Here is an 18,568-nt window from a genome sequence, read left to right on the forward strand (position 1 = left end):
CTCTTGCGGGACTAAATTCCGGCACCTCGGCGTCTCCGAAAACCGTAAAAGAGTAGTTAGTAGGACGTAAAACAAATAACATTATTATTAGTATCATCATTTTAGCGTCAGGAAATGGAATAGCTCCTCTCACTCCAGCTCGTAGGTCCAGTACTTCTTATTATTCTAAATTGAGACAGTCGACGTAAAAAAGGGCACATAGATGAAAACTCATTTTGGAGAAAAAAAAGAAATGAAATATTTGCAGGTTTTTTTTTACGTCGACTGCGTCAGTTTTTGTTTATAGGAATACGCAATAGAATATTTCAACAGAAGCTCGAAATGGGAGGTAAGCGCATTGAAATAATACCTTCCCTCGTCGTCCGAAACTCTACCGTACTCTCTCAAATGTTACCTGTGTAGCACGGAATGCAGCTGATTGTAGACACACGGGTGCCTTGTAGCTCTTGATAGTTTCCCAGCAAAGTAATGGCATCTGCAAAACGGATTTTAAATTTGTAAATCATTCTTCTCGTACATCATCACAAATTTCAGATTATTATCTCTAATTATAGCCGGCCCCGTGGTGTAGGGGTAGCGTGCCTGGCTCTTACCAGGAGGCCCCGGGTTCGACTCCTGGCCAGGCCAGGGATTTTTACCTGGATCTGAGGGTTGGTTCGAGGTCCACTCAGTCTACGTGATTACAATTGAGGAGCTATCTGACGGTGAGATAGCGGCCCCGGTCTCGAGAGCCAAGAATAACGGCCGAGAGGATTCGTCGTGCTGACCTCACGACACCTCGTAATATGCAGGGCTTGGGGGTGAGCAGCGGTCGCTTGGTAGGTCAAGGCCCTCCCGGGGCTCTTGTGCCATGGGGTCTGGTTTTTTAAATTTCTAATTATAATACAAGATAGAAGTTCCACGTAAATAACTCTAACGGCTGTACTAACCTACTTTCCTTCCTCTAAGGATAATGATGTTTGCAACCTTCACTGCGCTATACAACAAAGTCCGCTGCAATCGATAGGATATAAAGGTGAAAAATGCACCGTAACCATATCGAATACAAAACCTTATCACTGCACGCCTTGATTGTTGCCTCGTACGACAGAGATATAAAAATTGATACCCTGGATAAGTTATTAGCTATGATAATAACGTTCCTAGAACCACAACACAAAAACACACACAACCATTATTAGTTCGCCTGCACTTTCGTTAGTAATACAGTTATCGTCTGGAATCTTGCACTACAGAGCCAGTGGATATCGAGTAGGACTCGTTATTTTGTACGCTGTCTTTGCAAAACAAGGAATAACAGTTGAGGTAAGGAAATGATCTAAATGCTTTTAGAGTTATTTATCAGGGAATTGGGCGATTATAAAAGCTTGCAGTAAGTGTACTTAGACTAGGGCCTCTCAGAGTGCATGCGCCTGGTGCATGCACTGTGCACGGTGCAAAAGACGACTTCGCTTGGTTGCCCAGAGTGCAGACCCCCACTCCTCGATTTGGAGCTGTAGCGCTGTCTCTGTCTTTCCCCACGCGTGTCTCCCTCTTCCTCACTTGCTCCGTAGCGCTCCAAATCCGAGCCGAGTTGAGCCGAGCTTAGCCAAGTAGCCCAGAGACGAAGCGTTGGTCCGATTGGAGCCGAGTGGAACCGATGCACTGTGCACAGGAACTCTACGCCGCTGTCTGCACGCGTGAGATTTTCGGCGTTTGAGTGGCCCTGACTTAGACAAATAAATAAATTTAAACAGTTTTCATGAACATATCCTGGAAGCCGAGCAAGTGGCTGCGCGGTTTGGGTGACGTAGCTGTTAGCTTGCATTCGGGAAATAGTGAGTTCGAACCCCATTGTTCACAGCATGAAGTTCGTTTTCCGTGCTTTCCCATTTTCACACAAGAGACACCTTAATTAAGGTCACGGTCGCTTCCTTCAGTCCGTACAGCGCCCATCATTTTTCGTAAGATTCTCCTTTCCATCTCCCTAGACTCTTTCTTGATCACGATGATGTTGTATTTTAGCATTCCAGGATATGTTTTGATGTGTGATGTGATATTTACCAGGAGATCTCGAGGATTGTCTGGTTGCCAGTATTTTGTTGCTCGCTTAGCACCTCCTGAGGGACACGTGCAGGGTAATTAGAAGACAGACATGGCAGATTAATGCTACGACGGAACAACAAGCATATTGACCAAGCCACCTGGCTTTAAAGTGCCACGCTAGATCTGGTCGGTTCTTAAGGGAACAGGGAACTGTAAAACGATAGAAAAATGTAACTTCCGACGTTTAGTTACATATCTCAGGAACTAGAAGAGGTATTTCCTTGAATGTTCATTTAATATATGAAGACCTCGGGGGAAAATAGTGATAACCCTCATTTTATAAGTTCTGAGATATAATGAAATTAATTTTCAAAAAATATTTCCTGCTACCATTTTTTATCTTAGAAACATATTACTCATGTCAGTGATACATGTTGTCCTTCTTTATAACATCCTGGAGAAAAAATGCATAAAAAACCAGTATTATAGGGAATTGGAGTATATTAAACACTGAATGTGTCTATCAATTTGAGGGTTATAATTTATTTGCATACGATGTGGATAAAGTGGTGAACAATTTAAAATACAAGAAAACATTTCTATGAAATATACAAAAATACCTACAGAAATAAACAAGTTAGTAACACAATTGCAATAATAAAATACTTTGATTAATGTCAGTTAAGTAGTCTTTCTCACTCTAAACTGGACTTATCTACTGTAACTTTCATCATCCTCCTCATCAATGAACATTTCTGTACTGTTTGTACCACTGCACTTCAAACTAGCATCAAATTCAGAGTACACTGGTGATACCCATTGAAGCGCTTTCCTTACAGCCGTAGGAAATGAAGAAAAATTGTGAATGTAGACTAATGTTTAATAAAATGAACTAAGTTAAAGAAAAATAATTTAATATAATGTTATTGCTTTTACGTAGAACTAACTACTTTTACTGTTTTCGAATACGCCGAGATGCTGAATTTTTGTCCCGCAGTAGTTCTTTAATGTACCGGTAAAGCTACCGACACGAAGCTGACATATCTGAGCGCCTTCAAATACCACCGCACTGAGCCTAGATCGAACCTGGTAACTTACGGTCAGAACGCTAGCGCTCTGCCGTCTAAGCTACTCACCCCGGCATGTTAAAGAGATTTCCGTATGTTTTTTTATAATGTCATATAATGCAGTTACCCAATTATTTTAATGAAAAGAACAGGTAAACTATTATAACCTACATAGCACCGGTAAATCAACAAGTGAAAACAGTTATAACACACACAGTCGCATAAAGGACGTGTAAAGAGCGCTGATGTTTATAAAATTTCAGTATAATGACACTAGCTAATTGTACGCGTTAGCATGATTTGGTAATAATAAATACCAATGCTAATACTTTTGCAACAGTATTTTATATCACAGCTTGTAAATAATTATAACCAACATTCAAAACCACATGGTAAACAAAGCTGCTAGCCATCACGAAAACGTACTTGTTCACTACTTCCAGATGAACTTCCATAACATTCCTGAGTTTCAACATATTCCGGATCCTTTAAACTGTTATCTCCGTCCATAAACTTTTCAAATCGTCGCCATAAGACCTATCTGTGTCGGTGCGACGTAAAGCAATTAGCAAAAAAAAAAAACAACTTTTCAACATCATTGTTTTCTTTATACCATAAATGACATTTTGTTTGGCAGAAAGCACATCATTAGAAACATGATCCACCATCTTGGAAATGTGGGTTGTCATTGTTTACTGCAGAGACATGTGGCTTGTTATAAAAATGAAGTGAATTGTGCTGCCATCTCTCATTAAATCAACTAGCTTCTTGATAAAAATGAAACTTCATGTTGGATAGAACTGTTTACTACAAAAACTTAAAATTTTATAATTTGAGGGTTATCACTATTTTCTCCCGAGATCTTCATATTCAGAATACACTCGTCATTAATTGGGTAGAATATTAAGCTTCTATCTTTAATATTTTGTGTCAGAAAGAACATTGTAAAATTAATATTTTTAAAAGTTTGTTAAAAATTCCCTCAACTGATGTACCTTTTCTCTGATAAATACCCAAACCAGACCCAAGAAATTTTGCATGCATACTATTTAAACTTTTCTAAGATGCTGAAGTAAAATATTGTCCTATTGTTTACTGGAGTTGGGAATTTTTTTTTTAATATCCAAGTTGAAAACTGAAATATTTCTGTAAAATTTTCAGTGCTCTTCAAGCTGGCCTCCATTAACTAATCAAGATATCTTATTAATTTTACTTCCACAGTCAGATAAAATTAGTATCTAAGAGACTGCCAAGTTTCAAATACATTGATGTCAGAGTTTCCGAGAAAAAGGTACACAAAGTTTTAAAAAAATATGACTTTCGGAAAATCCAGAAATAATGTTTGATTGGTAGCTGTCATCTTATGATATTCAGCGCTCAGAGTTATGTTTAAGCCTAATTTTATTGCCTTAAATATAACTTAAGCACAACAATTAATTCTTCAGGAAAGATTGGAGATTTTTTAGGCTCAAAAACGGAAATTGACATTTTTGAGCCTTAAATGGATGAGAACTAACACCGGAAGGTGTACTGATTTCCTGCACTAGTGGAAGGAAATAACTTGTGCAAGTTGTGACAGTGGCGCTGGAAAGCAGACTGTTCATCATGTAGTTCAAGGTTGTCCTCTGAAACCTTTCCCTAGCGATCCAACAGAGTTCCTGGTTATGACGGTGGGAACGATAGACTACATTAGTGGCCTGGATATTAATTTGTATTTTGATAATTGTAAATATTAATTTCTATCGATGTACCCATACGCTAAATAAATAAAATTCCAGGATATGCCCTTCCTAATGTGATGTTTTTGTTAATCCGTACGCTTTCTTCATTTTTGAGATCCGATCTTCCGCAGCTGCATTTTCTAATCCATTCTCCTGTATGGTCTCACAAGGGTCGGTGAACTTCTCGACCATTCCGATCCGTCCTATCTCTGTTTCGAGGAACTACGGACCATGTGGGAAATTGGTCTTTTCTTTGAAGATCTTCAGTCCCGTTTGGCTGGCAATTCTTTCTAAGAGTTTAATTTGGATTATTATTATTATTATTATTATTATTATTATTATTATTATTATTATTATTATTATTATTATAGGGGTGTGATTTATCTCCTTGGATTACTGGCTGGCTTCCCACCAGGAAGACTGAAGTTTAAATCCCTAAGAATCCTTAGTTGAGATTTGCATCCTAAAATTCACGTGGCGTCAGGAAGGGCATCCAACCTTAAACATTTGGCAAAGAACAAACTGAACCTGAGTGTCTCCTCGACCCCAGAAATAACTGGGGTTACCTGAAAAACGTTTTGCCATTAATTATTATGACTCATCCCCGCTGAATTTTTAATAATAATAATAATAATAATAATAATAATAATAATTTCAACGCGGGATGAGCCATGGAATCTGTTAATTTCATATACTTTTACAGCACTATTAACAGTACAAACCGCCGGGCTGAGTGGCTCAGACGGTTGAGGCGCTGGCCTTCTGACCCCAATTTGGCAAGGTCGATCCTGGCTCATATCGGTGGTATTTGAAGGTGTTCAAATACGTCAGCCTCGAGTCAGTACATTTACTGGCACGTAAAAGAACTCCTGCGGGACTAAATTCTGGCACCTCGGCGTCTCCGTAAAAGTAATTAGGGGACGTAAAGCCATTATTGACTCAAATGCAACTGTAACTGATTCACTATGCCGTATTTTTCATAAAATTATTAAAATCATGAATAAAATCGTAATCAAATTCAGTAACTCATTTATTTAAAAGTAAACTCATAAATATTATAAAAACGTTGTAAGTTCAAATTAAATTTTAAAGCCTGTAACTAGTAGATAAAAAATATAGTTAAGGGATGAATACGTAAGAGCTTAAAAGGATTATTAAAATAGATACTATAAAAGAAAATTTCGAAGTGTATTCTGCTGAAAACGATAAAAGGACCACTTTCATCAAAACGGATGTCGAGATCTACTGACAGCTCGCAATCTCGCAGAATAAAGGACATGATGCAAGGAAGGCCTAGACTGCGGAGAAGACCGGCTAGATCCCTGCACTCTGAATGGATATGTACTTTGTACGTTGAGATGTGCACAGCAAGTACACACAGGGAGATCTCTCTTCAGCAAGTAGGAATGTGTCGCACCACCACTTCTCTCCGGGAGGCTTTGAAGAGAAGTTTCTTTCATACCTTCTTCAATCTGATAGAGAAACGAAGCATGTGATAAAAATCCCCAGAATTTTCAAACTGAAATTTTTGTGTGTGTTTTTTTCTGTCCATGAAACATGAAGTCGAATTATTCCTGTGTATCGGGCGTCCAATTGACTGTTTCTTCGCGAATGATATTTTTAAGTTAGGGTTCCCTAGTGGTTATGTCTTTTCACGAGAGTTTAATCCTGATGTAAACAAATAGGCGGAGCACGTTGCCTTTCCACGTGGACATAGACGTAGTTGATTGGAGAAGCAACCGTCGCACTCACTCGACTGTATGCGAGCTCGAAGAAAATTAGTACGTGGCATTAATTATATTTTATTTTAGTTTATTACATTTAAAGAGTTTGGAAGAGTACGTAATCAAAATAAAATATGGTTGTCATATATACTGGTGTACATTATAAATGTTTTTAATATAAAATAGTGATTAAATAACGAGAAATGAAGGCACAAGGCGTGGTGTAATACAGGAAGTCTTCTCGTAATGACGGAAAGTCCCGAGATGTACAGCGTGCAGATAAGGTGTTGCATCTTGCAGCAGCAGTGAGCGTCAGTATTCATAGTGAGAGAAATTGAGCAAGAGGTAGCATCATCCCGTGTAGTGAAGCACAAAAGTGAATGTGTTCAATGAACTAAGTGAATAGAATCCAGTTTTAGTCGTTTATTCAGAAGTTCAGATATTCGCACTGTTATCGTACAGTATGTGATGCGCAGTCCTGTACGTCTGAACACGAGACGTTGACGGGGTGGAGGTCGGTACTACACGCTCAGCGAATCACAACTTTTTCTTTGGCGGAGGCGTGGACATACCGTGTTTACATCAGGATTAAACTCTCGTGAAAAGATATAGACACAGGAATGCCGGTTCCATAGGATCTTAAACGATAAGTTACTAGTTAGCCAGTTGAATGGTAAGATCAAATGCTGGTTCGAAGCGAAGAACATGGTTTTCCGTGATTTCCCATTTTCACACCAGGCAAATGCTGGGGCTGTACCTTAATTAAGGCCACGGCCGCTTCCTTTCCAATCCTAACCTTTCCTGTCCCATCGTCGCCATAAGACATATCTGTGTCGGTGCGACGTAAAGACAATAGCAAGAAGAAGTAGAAGAAGAAGAAGCTAAGAACCAAATAAAATATCCCACATCAATTCAATCTGGGAGACCAACCTTCTATCATAACTTCACTTTCCCTTCTGCAAAATTTTAAGCCTTCTCGAAATTGTATCTCAGATGCAAATGCATGCAATTCTTGATGACGTCCTCCAAATAGAAGGGTATTGGTTTTCAAATTTCGGGTTCAAATCCAACTAAAAAATATAATATCGAATATATGCTTAATTTTCTTGTTCACAGGTTCTCCACCATACAAGACTGCTGTGAAATTCCAACAGTAGCAGAATTTTTAAATTATTCGACATGGCAACTTTATCCTACTGTGGCAGTTCTCATGGATCTACGTTGGTTCTCATCATTACAGTACTGTCTGGTGCAGCGTCCTTCACTATGCTGAATGACTTCTATACGGAAAGACCAAAGAACTCCATTTCGGTTTGCCTAGAAGAATTATCTCATCGCTATTTTGACGAGCATAAAGAAATAGTTCTTCTAAATGACTTGCCGTTAGCTGATTTTAGCAGCTGGCACTTATTTTATGATTTACTGAGTTCATTCTACTCCGACAAGGAACATTCGCTAATAATAGCTCATTCAAGTACGTATCCAAAATACCACGCCGAGAATTTTGTGTTAATTCTTAATAATACCACAATACCGGGCAGAGTTTCTAACCTAACTTCTCTCTTGGGGGAGAGTTACCATTGGAATCAACATGCCAAGTTTGTAGTGGTTGTAAATTCCAATGAAGCTGGCAACCACGAGAAATATGTACGTAACATAATATCTGAATTCTGGACTAAACGTATCTTAAACATCATCGTGTTGATTTCGGAGAATCATAGCCATACATCATCAGGCAGTTCCATTAGATTATATACTTGGTTTCCATTCATGTCCTCGGGACACTGTGGAAGAAACATGTCCAACATATCCTTTATAGATGAGTGGAAAATTGAACAGGAACAATTCAGATACAACGCTAACCTCTTCCCGAACAAAGTGCCAAATAAATTAAATAACTGTTCTGTCTTTGTGAGAGCAGCAAAACATATTCCTTACATCTTCGCACCAGAGATCGTGGACAATCGAGCTGTTCTCCGTGAGGGATTCGAGATCGAATTACTCGATGTTATAGCCAAAGCATCAGGTTACGTGCTTCATTACCGCGATTACCCTCAGATATTCCCAGTGCATGGCTTCTGGGGTGCAAAACTAGACAACGGGACGTGGATTGGAATGATCGGGGATCTCATCAGTAATTATGCCGACGTAGTTTGTAACGGATTTAGACTGACAATTGAGAGATTCGTAGTCTCTGATGCAACAGAAATGCATGCACAGAACGATTATCGTTGGTATACTCCCAGGGCAAAGGAACTGGCGCTCTGGAAATCGATCATTATCGTCTTCAAACCTCAAATATGGCTGTTAATTGCCATATCTTTCATCTTAATGTCTTGTGTATCTTTCCTGTTAAGCAAAGAAGGCAAAGATATTGAAGAATTTAGGACACTTGTAAGTTCAACACTCAATTCATGGTCTGTTCTTATAGGAACGTCTTTGAGACAGCTACCTTTATACGGACGACTTCGGATGTTGTTCACGGTCTGGTTGTATTATTGTCTTCTGATCAGTGCTATTTATCAGTGCATACTGATAGGTTTTCTGACCAACCCAGGTCGCGAGAAGCAAATAAGGACTGTTGCAGAACTTGTGGATTCAAACCTGGAGTATCTTATGTTCGCAATGTATCGGGAATTCTTCTCTGAGCAGGATGACCCTGTGGCAAAAAAGGTGTACAAGAACGCTGTGCTGTGTGATAAATATGACATTTGTACGGACATGATCACTGAAAAAACAGAGTACGGTTATTTTGCTTCTGCTAATGGATTTGATATCTTACGGCAGTACTTTTACAAGTTATCTGGTGGAAAAAGAGAATACTATCCATTAGATGATGGAGTGCTCGTTTTCAACAACGCTCTGTATCTAAAAAGGGGTAGCCCATACACAAAAAGGTTTAATACAATCATTAGAAGAATCAAGGAATGTGGAGTTTTATCAAAAATGTGGTCCGATATCATGATAAAGGCCGGAAAGACAGGTAATGTCACAGCAGATTTCTCCGATTCACAAAATGCTGTCATATTTACTGTGAATCACCTCCAAGGGGCGTTCATCTTCCTGCTAATGGGCTGGGTGCTTTCTGGTGCAGTGTTCTTCTTAGAAATAGCTTGTAGGTGGGTTCATCAGAGAAAAGTCATAATTGTCTCGTCAAAAACGATGGACAGCATGCAGCCCATGACAAAAAAATATATTGTCACCCCCTCCCCTTGTGCACTCAAATTTATCAAATAAGAGGTCATAGTTTCGGTTTATTTTGTATTTTTGTTGTTACTACCTTTTTTTACTAAAGATCAAAGGGAAAGTGGAAATTGTAGCACCAGGAATGAATGAGTAATTCGTGTTGATAATGAAATGGTGCCAGCTACGGACGTAGACGATCCCGGTTTCAGACCAATGGGGTTGTTCATATGGTCCTCCCCACCTGTTTGGTAACAGTTGAACCACTCCTGTATGTGAAGCCCTGTAAAGCTTAGTTCACGTGTAGTTAGTAATGTGCAGTAAAGTGAAGTGTCCGCTTGTCAAACATCTTTGCCGACAGCTAGTAGTAGGATATCAACAATTGTCACCGGTTGAGAGGACCCAGATAATTGAGGCGTTTGTAAGTCACAAAAATTCATTTTTTTTTCATGGATGCGACAGTAATAACCAATGCCCGTGGTATGGTAAAACCAGTATATCGCTAGCAGAAAGCATTTAGTTTCAGCCCTCAAAAATGACGTTAGAATAGCGGTAAGCATGAGGGGCTTTGACATAGAGGCGGCATTAATTCCACGTCACAAAACAACAGGCTGGTCAGGAGTAACCTCATATTTCATTGCTGTCACTCTTGAAACAGATGCAGTGATTAGACAGAGTGGGCATGATGTCAATCAACGTCATACCTGTCAAACCGGTAAGTAGGCACGTGTTTATGTTAGTTACGAATCTTCACGTTTTGTTGATCAACAAAGCTTTATTATTGTATGTTAATTTTTTGTCTGGTCATCTGGAACTGTCACTAAAAGTGTTAAAGAGATCACTGAACCCGACGGGTGTCAGCTGCATCGTGAATCTTTGAAACAAACGTTGGAAAATCAGGGAAATATTCTTTTTGGGCTAATACACCTTGCGGAAAAATGGAGGAGACGGCCGCGTGGTGAACCATCCAGGAGACGGATGACCATGAGAGGACATTCGTCGAACGCCATTGTTGACATGCGACCTCCTCCACCTCTCGAAGACAGATCATCGATTAATGAACCTAAAAAGAAATATTTATTGACCATGGTTGACTTTCACATCCCAAATATTACGTGTTTTACAGAAAACTTTGTTTCTGACCAACTGTACTTAAAAGTCGTTCGTACTACTTTTCATTCCAGTTTGTATTGTTCACATGATACACAAGTCCAAGTTATATTACGTATGTGCTACAGTTTGACATGTGTTTTGTATAGTTTACTACTAGTTTATACCAATAAACTTTTTTTGTAACAGATTCGCAAACGTTTTTGCTCTTCCACTAAACTTGCGTTGTTTTTGTGACTTACATGCTTTTATAGGGAATCACAATTAATGATTGTTAAACACAGGGCTCTAAACACTGTGGTTGTCTCTCCTAACAGCGACCGTTACAAGTGGGCTGTTTCAGCAGGACAATGCCCGCCCTCACTTCACGCATATCCAGGGAAGCTCTCCAAGACATTACAGTGGCCCGCCAGGTTCCTAGACCTAATCCCTATAGGACATGTGTAGGACATGGATAGACGCCTGCAAAATTACCTCCCTCCCAAACTATGGGCGAACTGACCCTTGTGATGCAGCAAGTATAGATCGCAATTTCACAGACGTAGTCCAGGGTATCGTTGAATCCATACTGCGCAGGATTCAGCAGTGCACAGTATTGCACCTCGAGGTATTGACCTGCGTCCACGTGTGCGCACAGACGCGCCCTAACGTGTTGTCATCCCATCACTGCCTCACACCCGTCCACTGTGCACGGTTGGGGCGTTGATGGCATAACACTTCATGGTGCTGCATTTTCCGTTTTACCCTAGCGTATAAGGTCTACTTCTTCTTCTTAAATAAATCATGCTCTAGCAAGGTTAGTTTAAAACAGGTTACCCCACGGTTACTAGACTAGACCGTAGGGGTCATCAGTTGGCTGCGCAGTAGCAAGCCACGCTTCCTGACGTCACACGGTCCCCATGTTTGCTAAACGAAGCAGAGCGCCATAGTCTAGTGATGGTGTTTACCTTGTCAACAGTTTACGAGTTCAATTTTTCTGTGCTGTGCTATGCCATGGTGAGTTGTGCTGTCGCCGGTTGCTCTAACAACGATAGACACCAGAAGGATTTAGACATTAAATGTAATCGTTTTCCATAGAACAGTGACATTGAATTAAAGTGGATTAATGCCTGTAAACGGACTGACTCGTTTACTATTGAGAATGCTCGTGTGTGTTCTGTGCACTTCGACAACTCGGACTACATAAGGGACTTGAAGGGTGAGTTGTTAAACCTTCCAATTAGACGTGTTTTAAAGCCTGACGCAGTATCACATTTAAATTTGCCACTGAGTAGTAATGATTTAGCGAGTCAGTCCTGTAAAGATCGTGATATAAGGGCACAAAAGCAAAATCATCGTAAGGAGAAACGGCAAATTTTACAATCGCATGCGCCAATTAAAGCAGAAAATATTAATAATGCAATCTTGACGAAGGAATTAGATGACAAAAGTAAATATCAGTGTTTCTGTAATTAGAAAATTGCTGAAGTGACTGCAGAATTGGAGTTAATTAGACTAGAAAATTGTGACTTAAAACAGCAAAGTAAGAATCTTCAGGGCCGTCTTACTGCAGCTAATACCGAGATAATACAATTATAAAATAATAAAGTTTTTGAGGGCACTTTTTCTAAAAGTCAACAGCAAGCTTTAATAAAAGGCAGATGCTAAAGCTGGTCATCTGAAGACATTAAGGCGCTAACCTTACGGTCTATATCATATAAAGCATAAATAAACATAAACAAACTTAGGCACATGAATTCTTACAAGAGGTGTAAACGAACTCCTAATGAAAAAAGGAAAAGTGTGAAAAAAATTAAGGAAGTTGTTGGATAGACTGATTTAAAGTAATGTAAAACAACCAAATAACATTTAGATGTAAATAATTTGTGTGGTACTTATATAATGTAAATATGTATACAGTTTTACCACCACAGTACTAATTAGGTGTATCTATTGGGTGTTTTAAAATATTGAACTTTTGATCGCATTTTCTGACTGTGAGGGTTTCCTCCGTTGAAGCCTCTTTCCCACCCCCCACCCCCCCAAAACGAAGAGATTGACGTTTCTTCATGGGCTTTTTACCAACATTCCACCGACCAATACACATTTATAAATAATGACTTATACATAAGTATAATATTAGGTGTTTACAATACTACTTAACACCAACAATCCGCCAAAACAACGGTAAAAGGCATCCCGTGCGACTGGTCATGTTTCTTTAATTTTAGTAACTAGTTTTGGAAATAAATATATGTATAAAATCGTCCTAAAATTACTGGGTGGATAGAAAATATGAAAACCGAACCGTAAACTCTTTATTTGCGAGGCGAAATATAATTTAGTACTAAGAAATCTACTGGAATAGTTCGTTAAGCACAGTGTTATTATATTACTTCTAATGTTCTGAAAAATACTCAAATTACAACATAATTATCTACACATAACAACTGGCAATTATATTTGACAAAAATGAAAAATATTAAGCAAGTGACCGAGTTCGATAGCTGCAGTCGCTTAAGTGCGGCCAGTATCCAGTATTCGGGAGATAGTAGGTTCGAACCCCACTGTCGGCAGCCCGAAAATGGTTTTCCGTGGTTTCCCCATTTTCACACCAGGCAAATGGTGGGGCTGTACCTTAATTAAGGCCACGGCCGCTTTCTTCCCACTCCTAGCCCTTCCCTGTCCCATCGTCGCCATAAGACCTGTCTGTGTCGGTGCGACGTAAAGCAACTAGCAAAAAAAAAAAAAAAAAAAGCAAGTGGTTAAATAAAAACAAGCTAATCATTAACAGAAACGCACAATTACAATGGGGTCGCGTTTACTGCAAGCCCGGCAGTGGAGACCAGATGACGTCATCAGCCAAAGCCAGCCTGCGCGTGACCCCTACCGTCTAGTCTAGTAACCGTGGGTTACCCCACAACGGCTGGCTTGCGGTCATTGGCTATTCGAGTGTGACGTCACACAGATACCTGCTCTCTGATCGCGGGAGCGTTTTCCAAATGAATTTAGTGATTGCGGTATGTTCTAACCAAGCCAATGTTAGCTCGTCTGTCCCCCAATACCTGCTGAAACTGACTTTGTAAATAGTACACTCATGCTCATAAATTAAGGTTAATTGCATATTGTGGTGCCACACAACGTGGCACTACACAAAACTGGCGCTAATAGACACTTAGTGAACACAAACGAAACATATCTGTAAGTCCACGGTATTGGTGATAAGTTGAGAAAACCGTCCCATAACACATGTGCTACAAAACGCCACTATTTCCTGTCCATGTACCCCGACATCAATATGGGATATGATCACCATGCACACGTACACAGGCCGCACAACGGGTTGGCATACTCGATCAGGTGGTCGAGCAGCTGCTAGGTTATAGTCTCCCATTCTTGCACCAGTGCCTGTCGGAGCTCCTGAAGTGTCCTAGGGGTTTGAAGACGTGCAGCGATACGTCGACCGAGAGCATCCCAGACGTGCTCGATGGGGTTTAGGTCTGGACAACAGGCAGGCCACTCCATTCGCCGGTTATCTTCTGTTTTACGGTACTCCTCCACGATGGCAGGTCGGTGGGGCCGTGTGTTATCATCCATCAGGAGGAAGGTGTGACCCACTGCACCCCTGAAGAGGCGGATATACTGGTGCAAAATGACGTCCCGATACACCTGACCTGTTACAGTTCCTCTGTCAAAAACATGCAGGGGTGTACGTGCACCAATCATAATCCCACCCCACACCATCAAACTACACCTCCATACAGGTCCCTTTCAAGGACATTACGGGGTTGGTATCTGGTTCCTGTTTCACACCAGATGAGAACCCGGCGAGAATCACTGTTCAGACTTTACCTGGACTCGTCCTTGAACATGACCTGGGACCACTGTTCCAATGACCATGTACTGTGTTCTTGACACCAGGCTTTATGGGCTCACCTGTGAACAGGGGTCAGTGGAATGCACCTTGCAGGTCCCCGGGCGCATAAACTATGTCTGTTCAGTCGTCTGTAGACTGTGGTCTGGAGACAAGTGTTCCAGTGGCTGTGGCAAGGTCGCGAGCAAGGCTACCTGCAGTACTCTGTGGCCGTCTGCGGGCACTGATTGTGAGATGTCGGTCTTCTTGTGGTGTTGTACACTGCGGACGTCCCGTACTGTAGCGCCTGGACATGTTTCCTGTCTGCTGGAATCGTTACCATAATCTTGAGATCACACTTTGTGGAACACGGAGGGCCCGTGCTACGACCTGCTGTGTTTGGCCAGCCTCCAGTCGCCCTATTATTCTTCCCCTCACAACGTCATCAATATGTGTTTGTTGAGCCATTTTCACCACACAGTCACTATTAGCACGTCTGAAAACATCTGCACACTTATTCGCTGCACCGCACTCTGACATGCACCAACACACCTCTACGTATTTGGACCGCTGCCAGCGCCACCGTGCGACGACCGCAGGTCAAATGCACCACATGGTCATACCCCGATGTGATTTAAAACCGCAAACCGCCCACCATAGCGTTGTTTCACCATGTATCAGCATTATCCTTAATTTCTGAGCATGAGTGTAGATAACGAACACAATAATGTACAATACAAGAGCTAATCGTGTCACAAGACCGTGGTTATTGCTAATAGAAGTTTAGTGGCCACACTACGCTACTGAAATCCAATACAATGTTCTGAGTTAAACAAAACTGAGCATTAAATATGACCAATAAACAAGCAAACGAACAAAAGAATGAACAAACAGTTCTATTATGATAAACTGAATCTTACCTTCTGGTAAGTTTCTTCATTTTCTTTATCTTCTTGACCTTCACCTCCATAACGTTGAAACGTTTGCCTCCACTTTTTCCTCGCGTTTGTTTAAAAAATTTATACTAGCATATGTCCTCATTTTCACAAATGTGGCTACGAGATCACTACTTAAATTAGGATCACTGGCACATATTAATGAAACTAGGCTCTACATTACTCCCAACACTCTTCGGACTGTAAGTCCGTGATAAGAACGGAAACGTTTCTCCATATCTCGTACAGTTTGTGACCACTTAGCTGTCGGCTCTTCAAGACCACTGTATGACAGACTTCGAACCCAGGATTCCGAATAATACTTATTGTCGAATGTTCCTCCTATGCCTGTTCGGGAATCTAAGTGTGGATGAGTGCTTTCGTGCTTTTTAGCCATCCAAACTGCAATGTAATTCAAACCTTCGACCTCCATTTCAGTGTCAGTTTCACCGGCAAATGTTGGAAAAGTATCAGATTTGCCTTCTTCAAAATAGCTTTCAGCAGGAGAATATTCTAACTCACGACACATTATTCCGCACTTCCTCGGTATTTGTGATGAGTGATAAGAGATGTTCGTCAGAGGTTTCTGTTCGCGTGTTCTTGTGTTTCTCTATTTTGCCGGCTCTATATCCGAGAATAATCATCCGAAGACGATAAAGAGCGTTCAGCGATGTAGAGTGGTCGTATAATCCTCATCGAGAACTGATCTGGGAAAACAAATTCTCGAGTGAATCTTGATTCAGTCAGTGGATTAAAATGTACTTCATTCCTAGATTCTGAACTTCTGTGATCAGATATTTCAAGGAGGAGATAGTCACAACGATTGCTTTCTGGACCACTTGCTTAACTTTTTCCCCTTTCAGGTCATACAGGCCAATATTTTATCTAAAATTTCGTCTTGTTTTAACTTAAGGCCACACGCATTTTTGCTAGGGACTTTAGAAATTGCCGGACTGCAGGAATTCATGAGATCTTACCAATTATTAACAGTTTCAATGAATTCACTCGTACTTTTAGCAACAGTTCCATCATCTCTTAATTTGAAATGACGTAACGCTGTAGGTACACTGTGTGACATTAATTATTCTGCAGTTTTTCTTACGTTCAACCTTTCTGTGCCCCTACAGTTCAGATGACTGACATAGATTGTGTGGCATGTTCGGATCCACTTCGTCCTTAGTTACTCATTTTTTGGGAACTGAAGTATTTGATATGACTTTTGGAGGGATCTTTCCTGGTTTTCACCCAGCTGTTATTGCACACAGCAACCGTACACCTTGTACCGGGCATGTTTATATGCAACCCGAGACAAATCAATTCAAGTCAAACACAAAATAACACTGGCATAAGAAAGCAGTCAGGACATGGTATTTTATATATATATATGTAGATTATGGAAATTTTCCAGTACTTAGCTGCTGTCGTCCGTTACTTATTTCCATAATCTTAGGATGTTCTTGTAGAACGAAACATATCATTCTTTATTTAATAGTGCGCATTTTTACAGGTATGGCTTAGTGTTATGTATACAGCCAGGATTTCCATGCACTATCAAATCTCAAAATATGTATGCATTCATGCACTATCAAATGACGGAACATGCACAATAAACTGGAAAATATGGACTATCAAAATTCAGTTCAACATTGTTATATATTCACTTCCTTTTGAAACATTTTACAACTAATTTCTCCACATTTTCTTCGTTTAAGTTCATTCGTTTATCTGACAGAACATTCCTGAAGACAGAAAATGATCTTCCTACGTCGCAAGAAGTGACAGGTTCATACTTCAGTGAAGACAATTAGGACGAAGTATATCTGAAGTTATCTCTTTTCAAAAATTAACTTAGAAATGTCTTTCCTCAATCCATTTAGACACGCGGTCTCTTCGCAGATTTTTTAAGACTTTTAACAGGTGGTTATGACACCAACACTTCACAGCACAGTCCGACACTAAATTATTATTTGAAGCGTGTTAGCGGGCTGCTTTACAACTCCCTTTTCTTAATTTTTTTCTCTCAGACGTGTGAACAGTGAGAGTTTTGAGTTCGGGGTAGGAAATTCCAGGAAAACAAAACACGATTCAGTGCAAAACCAAGATTTGTAAGATGCTATCTCAGTAACGCGGCGTCACGTTTTGATTTCTTCGTCTAACAGAGACGAAAAAAATAAATAGCCTTTAGTAATGCAAAATTTAGGGTTCAATTTTTACTGGGACACCATATTTCTAAGGATTAGAGCGGTCGACGCGGGTTCTTCCCGGTTACGTCAATGTTTACTCAAGGAACAGATAAGAAAGTGCTTGGCGAACTGGATTATAGGACTTCTATGCATCTAACTTTGGTCGTTCAAGTACAGTAGTATACCAGGAATACCGTTTCTTTCTCTCTCAATAATGGACAAAGAACGCGGACATGCGGTCCCAAATTCTGCAAACCCATGTTCATAAAGGGCACTATCATGCAAGTTAACATAATATATGCGTCAAAATCAAAAGAAATGTCATATAATCCTATATAAATATCCAACTATTCTCTATTAAATCCCAAATTTTCTAGGTATGCATTATGCACGAATTTTCTCCCAAAAAAGCCAAAACATGCGAACATGCACGGAAAAGTAAGTTACGATTGTTTGGAATTGATTAGTCATATAACGAATATCTTCAAAGTTCCACAAGTGTAACCAGCTTATTTAGGAACATGCATTTGCTTTGAAATCCGGGCTCTAGTTATATATTATATTTTGACCTATCGTTTTCGACAAACTGAAGCTTTCGATACGGTCGCCACTGGAAAGTATGGCTTCCTTCTTAACACATGTATTGGACATACTGCGTACAGAGTAACAGACACAGATGTTCTGAAGGTAAGGTAATCGTGAATTTGGAAACTGTAGAAATGACAGGGAAAGTACACACATTTTAAAACATATTGTTAATATTCATATTATGCAAATATTTTATTTCG

The sequence above is a fragment of the Anabrus simplex genome, chromosome 1, assembly GCF_040414725.1.
Source record: "Anabrus simplex isolate iqAnaSimp1 chromosome 1, ASM4041472v1, whole genome shotgun sequence".
In the NCBI taxonomy this organism is placed as follows: domain Eukaryota; kingdom Metazoa; phylum Arthropoda; class Insecta; order Orthoptera; family Tettigoniidae; genus Anabrus; species Anabrus simplex.